Below are 7289 nucleotides of genomic sequence, written 5' to 3' on the forward strand. Positions count from 1 at the left end.
TTAATGGGTGCTGACTGGGTTTTCAGTGGGTCCCACATGGTTAACTTACATGAGGCCCATCTGTGGCCCACTAGGGTGCTGTCAGGAATATTTACCTGGGTCCTAATTGGGTCTGAACTGGGCTAGAATATGGGTACCAAGTGGGTTTGTCCACGGTTTCCATGGTGGCCCCACATGGGTTTGCCCAGGTTGATTTCAATGGGTGCTGACTGGGCTTTCAGCGGGACCCAGATGCCTTAATCCTGTAGGAACAATTCTCATCTAACCTGGATGTGAATTACATTCATAGATATGCAATCTTGATCAACAATTCAAAGTCTAGCTTAAAACGTGTTCAAATAAAAAATAAAAAAAAAGAGATGAAAAATTTATTTTGCTCAAGGCTTTTATTCAGTAATTTAAAATATTGTCAGGAGTTATTTTTACCTCACTACAGCAATTATTAGAACTTCATTAATACTCAGGGAATGGTGCCACAAAAAGAAATCTGCAATTATTCACGACATCTTTGAAAATAACAGAAGCTAGTTTACTATAACAAACTTATAAACAGATCTATAAATATATATCTATAGATGCACACAAATAAAGACACCTACATATTTTCCTACAGGTCTATAAATGTATACATCTAAATACTATCTATATAACTTTATACACGTATATTCACATTGATACACACAATGTGAATATACACACCTATATAGATCTTTCACAATACATTTTTGTTAAACATTTTTAAAAATAACCTACATGCCATATGCATGCTTAAATTTGAAATCTCTCATACTTTACTGAAACTGTCCATCTTGAAAGACCTCCCCAACCTGAGTTTGAACTGGCAGTCTCTCTAGTCTATTTCCACTTCCACTCGGGCTCCAGTAAACCACTTCGAGAGTCTTTGCTGTATGCTTGTGTGATTCTGTAGATGGATAATTTCTTTTAAGTCCCCTGAAATAACAAGCAAAGGTAGAAATTGTATTAGTGTTTCATTTTAGCACAATGTAACATTCATGAGATTTGCATCTCCCCCTTCATGGGGCAAAAATGCTTGCAGAGATATGCCATAATCAAAAGGACTCTTGAGTCATCATTATTATGTACAGAAACTATATTCTTACTGTAAATTTAAAATATATCCATCTATATAAATCAACTACTAGGTTCTATCGTGGTTTTGTGGTTATTTTAATATTGTTTGAAATGCAAACAATATTACCTTCAAATTTTTAAGTTCTTAACAACAGTGAAAGAATACTGTTCAAATAAAACCAAAAATTGAAGACTCAATTTTTAACCTAAAAACATTACTAAAAATAACAAACAAAAGCATAAAACAACCAAAATAAATTAACATATGTTTAAGAAAGAAAAGTGAAAAAAAAAGTTACTCTGACAATAAAAACTGATATTTACCATACAAAACATCAAAGAGACGCAGGTCCAAGAGCTTGTTTCCAATGTTGGCCAAAAAGGTTGAACTGGACTTCCAGTTCATGGGACATGAGGAATCGCACAGCTGGTTGTATAGTGTCATCTAAGGATGCTCCTCCAATTTCTGTAGCCATGGCAACCTTAAGTACAATGACAATAACAGGACAACATTTGTTTTTGTTCATCAGTTTGTTATTATATCACTCTTATGTGCTTAATTTTACTAACATATTAATCTACCTTTTTCAAATCATTATAAAGTGATCTTCACACGCTGATCCTCTTGAAGCCTGCATAAATATATTTTAGTGCAATATAACATTTAGACTTTTCAAAAAAATAAAAAAATTAAGGCAAAACAGCCTTTGTATAGATTAACTACTGAAGCCTTATATTGTAAACACTGAACAGTTTTGCAATTATCCTAATTTCTTTGTTAGTGACAGGACTAAGACAGTAGTATTACTCTTAAGAGAAGTTTAGAAAATCACTATAAATGTAACTAATAAAGCCTAAAACATTGTACATATAAAAAAATTAGAGCTACAATTAAATATAAGTACATTTCACATAACTGCTAGCTAAATATTGCAAAAATATCAAAAAGAATTTCTTCATCTTTCAATATTTGTTTCAGGCTTGGCCACTGATTGACATGATGGGTTTCAATTTACGGACCCACATGCAGTAACCACACGTTGGATAGGGATGAGTGAGTGATTTATTTACAACAGGACAAAATAAAATCTATTTCCCGGACATCAGCGGAAGGGTGAGGACCACTCGACCAGGTTGGCCTGAAACGAGAACTTAGTTATGACGGGCTTAGAATGAGTGATCGGAGGGGAAACAGGAACAGGCTTACTTCGGTGCGGGTCTTTCGAGGCGTGGGTGTGAGATGCCAGGTTCCTGAGAGAGGGTGTGCAGCGGTTCCGAAGGTAAATGCGAGGTGGGAATGGAAGACAGCTGGAAGCTCGAAGGGTGGAGTGGAGGCAGTGGAATCGGCGGAGCGAGCAGGCAGGTATTCACTGGTGAGTTCTCGAATGAGGCGACAAAACCCCTAGGATCGAACAAACACAGAGACCAGGTGACTTCTAGTAGACACAGAAACATTCTCAGAAAACTGTTCACAACAGGAGAGGCCAGAGTGACTACCGGTGTATGCAACCATCTAGCATACACCAGTAGAATCTTCAGTCAAACTAGCGTAGACTGAAGATTCTGCTGCTCCTCCACCTGTGCCAAGCTCCACGGGCTCCTCACAAAGATCCTCGCTGAAATAAGATGCGACACTCACATACACACACAGGAACCCTGACACTGATGACTACTCTAGACCAACACAATAGCGGCAGATTGAAATAAACTCTGACATAACAAAACGCTTTAAAGTGTCACACAACAATTAAAAAAGAATTTAAAAATATGAACTACAATGCCTTCATCCTATTTACAAAAAACCTTTTAGGCCCAATATACTGAAACCACATGGGCCCCATATAGTGTTCCCATTTCTGTCCCATGCCCAGTTAGCCCACGTTAATGCTGAATTGGGCCCATACATTTAACCCAATTGAGCCAACAATATGAGTCCCATTTCGGTTAACCTTTTGAGCCTCACGCAGTTGGCCCAGATAAAACCCATGCCCTCTTATCATTACCTATATAGCCCAAAGCTAAACGATTCAATGCAGTTTTATTGAAAAAAACGACAATAATAATCTTGCATGGGTCCCAGCCAAACCAGCCTGAATCCATACATGAGACCCACCCATGCATGCTGATGTGACTGTGAGAAAGATTATTAAAAGCCCAAGTACATAGAATGAAAGCACAATAGTTACTCTTTTTAAATCATACAAATGGTTTTATTGTGTCCAGACACTTTGTAACAACCTCTGCTAGCAACATAGATTCTTCAGTGAACCGATTTCATTCTACCTCGTTGGCGCTCAAATGAACCAATGGCAGCTCAACAAATAGAATGGCGGCGGTATTTGAAAATGGTTTGGCCCACAACGCTGCGTTTGAAATCGGTCTGCACTAAAATATGCTTATTGTGTGTAGCTGTGTGTGTTAGCAATATCAGAAAAAGTATCACCCTAAAGAAAAGCAAAAATAACAATAACAATTAAGTCTCTTTTGGGATACTGTCGTCCGATTTGTTACGAGCAACAATTTTTTTAACAAGCGATTTAAAATCTCTCCCTAAAATTTGGTACTAGGTAAAACAGAAGAAATGTACTTACAGATTCTTTCGTAGATCAGCCAACAGGCAGACTCCGCGCCAACGGACTGATGAAGAGAACAGGCTTGATTTTGAAACCGCATATCCATCCGCGGGTCATTTTACGTTTTCCAAGAAACACAGATTAATTTTTGAGAGTGCTACATCGGTTAACAAATGTAAAACCGATGTAGCAAAAGTTCTCAATGTAAATAAATACATTTCGTTGTCCTCCTTATTCAAATATGTTTTGGAACTATTTTCTTCAGTGGATGTGTAAAGTGCCTACCGGTACTTCAATTCACCAACCTTTATTGGCAACGGTGCCTCAGAGCAAACAATGAACAAAAAGGTAATTGGAACCAAATGAATCATTAACAGAAATGTTACGTTTTTATTTTTTATTTTTATTTATACTGATGACTTGGAAAATGTTTGCAAATATATGAAAAAACAGATGCTCAAAATTTTACTCTTGTCTCTCACTTGCTAATGAGTTTTGTTTATTTTCTAAACATTTTGTGATATTTTTCACAATGGTCTTGTCCAAATAAAAATTTAAATCTTGCTGCGAACAGGCTGCAGTAAACTCTATGGATGTCTAAACATCCAATTGATAAAAAATAATAATAAAAATAAAATAAAAAGTTATTATTATTAAAAATAAAACAAGGACTAAAGCTCAACCATGACCACTCTGTGCTTAATTTTGAGTAAGCACCAGAATATGAGTTTACGTATATATTTCAAACAGATTATTTCAAAAAAATGTTTTAAGACATTCAGACTGCAATAATAAAATGAAAAAAAAGTTAGGGGTTCAAAGTGTAGCAAGAGCAATACTGAACTGGCTTTTGCTTTGACATACAGTGAAAAGTTTGAAAGTGACAGGGTAACCACATTGTCGATTAAAATGTTCTACAATTTTGTCCCATTTAGACATGAAAAAAAGTACTAGGGGCTACATTTTCCTGCCCAGGTCCAACCATGTATGGTTAGCCCATGCTCATGTCATGTTAGTTTAATGTGGACAGCCCACATTGGGCTTCTCATGTGGGGCCCATGATACTGAAACCACATGGGCCCCAAATAGTGTTGCCCATTTCTGTCCCATTTCCAGTTAGCCCACATTGTTGCTGAATAGGGCCATACATTTAGCCCAAATGGGCCAGCCCATAGGGGTCCCATTTTAGTTAACCATATGTGTCCCATGAGGTTTGCCCAGATAAAACCCATGACCACTCATTACCCATATGGCCTACTACAAACCCAAGGGGGGCCCACTCATGCGTACTGGCTTGGAGACTGGACTGGACTGTTCTAGCATAAAATAATAACATGAAAAAATGTTAAGGGTTCAAAGTGTGGCTAGAGCAATACTGAACTGGTTTAAAAAAATAAAGCATTGTAGAATTATTTTTAATGTTTTAATATCCTGGTCCTCTGGAAGCCTAGTGTTTGTAAATGAGCCAGGCATAGATATCACACAGTGAACATGTTTTAGGTTCAAACATTAGGAAGACATGGATGTTCTGTTCTATCAGCAAAATATATCCTTGGGTGATCTCCAAGACGAGGTCACCTTCGTCCTGGAGACCTCGACAATGGTCAAGGTCACCAACCTATCGTCGAGGTTTCCTACAAGGAAAAAATTAAATTCTACAATTTACCTTACATCAACTCCATTAGAGGCCAGCTGAGTAACAATTGCCTTGGCAAAGACTATAAAGCTGACATCTCGGGTAATTCTTTCCAAGTTTTGAGAATCTTGCTCTTGCAGCTTTTGCTTTGACATACAGTCAAAATTTTGAAAGTGACAGGTTAACTACAGGGGTTGGACAATGAAACTGAAACACCTGGTTTTAGACCACAATAACTTATTAGCGTGGTGTAGGGCCTCCTTTTGAGGCCAATACAGCATCAATTCGTCTTGGACAAGTATGGGGCCAAGGGAATGCCATGATATGGCAGCCCACACCATCACTGATCCACCCCCATGCTTCACTCTGGCATACAACACTCTGGCTGGAATGCATCTTTGGGGCTTCTCCACACCGTAACTCTCCCGGATGTGGGGAAAACAGTAAAGGTAGACTCATCAGAAAACAATACATGTTTCACATTGTCCACAGCACAAGATTTTCGCTCCTTGCACCATTGAAACCGACGTTTGGCATTGATACGAGTGACCAAAAGTTTGGCTATAGCAGCCCGGCTGTGTATATTGACCATGTGGAGCTCCCGACGGACAGTTTTGGAAACAGGAGTTGACATTTAATTCTACCGTGATTTGGGCACCGTGTTTGTTTTTTTGGGATACAATCCGGGTTAGCACCCAAACATCTCTTTAAGACAGCTTCGTCTTGCATCCACAGTTAATCCTGTTAGATGTGGTTCGTCATTCTTGGTGGTATGCTGACATTACCCTGGATACTGTGGCTCTTGATAATCACAAAGACTTGCTGTCTTGGTGAACAATTTGCCCTCTTTTGAACTCCAGTATGTCCCAAATAATGTTATGTGCATTGCAATATTTTGAGCAAAACTGTGCTCTTACCCTGCTAATTGGACCTTCACACTCTGCTCTTACTGTTGCAATGTGCAATTCATGAAGATTGGCCACCAGGCTAGTCCAATTCAGGCATGAAACCTCCCACACTAAAATGAGAGGTGTTTCAGTTTCATTGTCCAACCCCTGTACATTGTTCTACAATTTTGTCTCATTTAGCCCACTTAAAAAAGGACTGGGGTCTACATATCCACACCCAGGTCCAACCTGGGCGTGGATATGTACTGACCACACTGAACCCACAGTGGGTTCAGTGTGGTCAGCCCACATGGTCTCCCCATGTTGGGCCCATGACATGAGCCCATGCTCATGTCATGTGGGTTCAGTGTGGTCAGCCCACATGGTCTCCCCATGTTGGGCCCATGATACTGAAACCACATGGGCCCCACATAGTTTTGCCCAGTTCTATCCCATTCCCAGTTAGCCCACTTAAAAAAGGACTGGGGCCTACATATCCACACCCAGGTCTAACCCATATATGGTCAGCCCATGCTGATGTCATGTGAGTTCAATGTGGTCTGCCCACATGGGCTTCCCATGTTGGGCCCATGATACTGAAACCACATGGGCCCCATATACTGTTGCCCAGTACTATCCCATTCCCAGATAGCCCACTTAAAAAAGGACTGGGGCCTACATATCCACACCCAGGTCTAACCCATATATGGTCAGCCCATGCTGATGTCATGTGGGTTCAATGTGGTCTGCCCACATGGGCTTCCCATGTTGGGCCATGATACTAGAACCACATGGGCCCCACATACTGTTGCCCAGTACTATCCCATTCCCAGATAGCCCACTTAAAAAAGGACTGGGGCCTACATATCCACACCCAGGTCTAACCCATATATGGTCAGCCCATGCTGATGTCATGTGGGTTCAATGTGGTCAGCCCACATGGGCTTCCCATGTTGGGCCCATGATACTAGAACCACATGGGCCCCACATACTGTTGCCCAGTACTATCCCATTCCCATATAGCCCACTTAAAAAAGGACTGGGGCCCACATATCCACACCCAGGTCTAACCCATATATGGTCAGCCCATGCTGATGTCAT

At 40.0% G+C, this 7289-nt stretch overlaps 1 long non-coding RNA gene across 1 annotated transcript; it reads right to left on the reverse strand.

Moving 5' to 3' along the window:
* Positions 1-431: 431 nt before the first annotated feature.
* LOC129358083 (uncharacterized) lies at positions 432-2533 on the reverse strand. Its single transcript, XR_008605760.1, has 4 exons — positions 2300-2533; positions 1675-1724; positions 1417-1574; positions 432-951 (listed from the first exon to the last, which is right to left on the reverse strand). It is a non-coding gene; the product is annotated as an uncharacterized LOC129358083 (long non-coding RNA).
* Between the last annotated feature and the right edge of the window lie 4756 nt (positions 2534-7289).

Source organism: Poeciliopsis prolifica, unplaced genomic scaffold, assembly GCF_027474105.1.
Source record: "Poeciliopsis prolifica strain line A6 unplaced genomic scaffold, Auburn_PproV2 SCAFFOLD400, whole genome shotgun sequence".
Classification (NCBI taxonomy): Eukaryota; Metazoa; Chordata; class Actinopteri; order Cyprinodontiformes; family Poeciliidae; genus Poeciliopsis; species Poeciliopsis prolifica.